General features: G+C 39.3%; 1 long non-coding RNA gene across 1 annotated transcript; it reads right to left on the bottom strand.

The window, feature by feature from the left end:
• Positions 1-1,359: 1,359 nt before the first annotated feature.
• LOC127103849 (uncharacterized) lies at positions 1,360-1,759 on the bottom strand. Its single transcript, XR_007794800.1, has 3 exons — positions 1,653-1,759; positions 1,471-1,558; positions 1,360-1,377 (listed from the first exon to the last, which is right to left on the bottom strand). It is a non-coding gene; the product is annotated as an uncharacterized LOC127103849 (long non-coding RNA).
• Positions 1,760-2,722: the final 963 nt, after the last annotated feature.

Below are 2,722 nucleotides of genomic sequence, written 5' to 3'. Positions count from 1 at the left end.
ACATTAGCCAAGTTGGAGTTTGGAGCTGTACACCACTCTAGATTCATCATATCATGGTATCCAAGTCATCCTAAGCCAGTTCTTGCTGTTGCAATGCCATAATAGGTACACATGCCAAATGAGATGATTTGCAACCAACATTGCTATGTTGCAAAAGCACTCAAGCAAAGATAGACCAATACCATGCTCAGACTTACACCAGCATGTTGCAATGACAATTCTGCATAAATAACAAGCAAGTCAATGCTAGGCCTAGAGCAACATTAATATTGGAAAGAATCAATGACAGAATGACATTCAAATCCATATCACACCAGGGAATCCAAGTCAAAACTTGGCATTTATTCTACAGCATGAGTGCCAAAATGCTTTGTTTTTCTTGGATCAGTTGAAAGACACAACCATTTTTATCCGTGAAGCATGCCAAGCCATAGGTTGAACTAGCTATTCATTACACACAATGCAAACCAAAACCAATTCAGCAAACAAGAAGGCCAACCCTCACCCTACCACCAGGCCTTGCATTCACCACAAACAAGACACCACAATCACATGATCATATGTTGCACTTACAGTGGTTATTTGGACAAGACAACTCATGTGTATTTGGCACTGAATTCACCTTGGCAAGCATCCTGCAATCGTGGTCCTGCAGCAGCCATAACCCTGTCATCATCCTGTAGATTCATGCAAATCATGGCCAAAATAGCAGGTATACAACATCAAAACCTTGGTCCTGTACAACACCATATCATGACTGCAGTGATCCAAATGAGGCCATACCAGGCAGTGGATTGGCAAGATCAAACATACATGACATTGGCCTGTAAAATCAGTATATTACCATAGGGTCTTGAACAGAAATAGACCAAGGATGCATAGGCTGCTAACTACATGGCATTTGGTTTTGACCAGCTCAACTGGTATCAATCCTGCAGCAAACAACACATGAAAACTTTAATTTAAGCCATCAAAACTTCGACCAAGCAGTAGCCTAACTAAGTCCAGCTTGACCTGCTACAATACAAGGCTGCAGCAAGCATCACAAACCTTGGCTTGAGTCAATGCAGCAGCCAATAGCATGTACACTTACCTCATTGGACTTTTTTTTCTTGCCAAATGGAGAACTCCACAACCACCTCCAAACCCTGGCTATTTCCAGCTTAACTTTGGCCTTACCTGCATCATATGAGGAGAGTCAAACCACAACTGGAACTAGCTGTGCACAACGTACATTGATAGAAACCAGCAATTGACAAATCCATACCCTGCAGCAAGACCAATTCAATACATTGGTTCAATCTTGCCAACAAAACCAATGCAAGGTGCAACATGAACCAAGGCAATGCCTTCTGCAGCATCACCAACAACCATGTCCTGCAGCATGCAACAACACACCAAAATCAGTCCAATTCCAAAAAAGAGAAAACATATATTCAAGTGAGTTACAGTGGTGAATTTGTTTCTTACCAACAGTGAAGTTTTCACATGGAGAAACAAGCTACTCTTGCAAGGTTGAGTGTTGTTAACAGAAGCCTCAAAGTTGCAAGAAAATTCACTGCAGTAAAATCACAACAACTCGGTAAGATGGTAAAAATTCACAAGCAACAAAATGAAACATTTTCACAGAAGAAGTACAAGGTACATGTTACCTTTTTCAGAGCAAACACCAAAATGGGATAGACAACAGAGCAGCACAAAAAAGAAAGCACTTCCAATTCCATACTCTTTTGATCTCATCCAAACCCTAGCAATGGGATTATAAAAAGGGAGAAATCAATAAGGGACGAAAAAACCCTAGAGAACAACAGAGAGCTGGAGGCGAAAATCTGAGAAGAAACCCTAAAAAATCCCAAGAGTGATTACCTGGAGGCCAGCGTTTGCACGTCCTACACCGCCACCACTGCGACATTTTGTAAGGATTTTTCTTTCTCTCTATCTTTCTCATATGCTTGTTGTCTGAAAATATTTGTGAGAGCTGAGAGTGATTGAGAGGGGTTTCGTTGAGAGCGAGAGAGGGATTCGTGTGAGAGACGGAAAGATGCGAGTGAGATGCTGAGGTACGAGCGATTGTGAGATTGAGAGAAATGTGAGGTTTGGTGTGAGGGAGATTATGAGAGTTGATGAGCGTTTTCGAGAGCGGAGAGAGATTTCATTGAGGTTCTTTGTGTGAAGCAGATGGGGAGGACGAGGACGATGAAGCTGCTTCTGTGTTCTCCGTTTCCATTTTCTTGTTTTTTCTTTTTTTAATTTTTTTATTTATTTAATTTAATTAGTTTTTAACACAAAAAACCATAAAAAATGTTTAATTTGTTTTTTTTATTTTAACTCTTTTTTATTTTCATCCCGGTTTATATATTCAACGTAGCAGTACAATATTAAATAACCCTGAGTGGTCTGGTGGAAAAGGGCAGTGTGTATGTTCTTGAGTGGGGTGGGTTCAATACTCATGTGTGACCTTTTTTTTTGGCATTTTATTTCTTTTAGCTATATTATTTTTTCTTTTAGCATTTTAGTTTCTTTTTATGTTTATGCCTTTATTACACTCATATGTTCATTTTGTTAATAATGTAAAGTTGTTGTATTTTAATTCAAAACCATTTTAAAACTATAAAAATCATGTTTTTCTCGATTTAATATCGAGCCCATTTTTTACACCCTTGTAAGTCGATTGCTTTTTAAGCATCGCCATCGACCTCACATAGCTTACTCTTGGGCTTTC

This window comes from Lathyrus oleraceus, chromosome 7 (genome assembly GCF_024323335.1).
Source record: "Lathyrus oleraceus cultivar Zhongwan6 chromosome 7, CAAS_Psat_ZW6_1.0, whole genome shotgun sequence".
NCBI lineage: Eukaryota > Viridiplantae > Streptophyta > Magnoliopsida > Fabales > Fabaceae > Lathyrus > Lathyrus oleraceus.
Note: the sequence above shows the minus strand (reverse complement) of the source record. Positions and strands in the feature narration are given on the sequence as shown.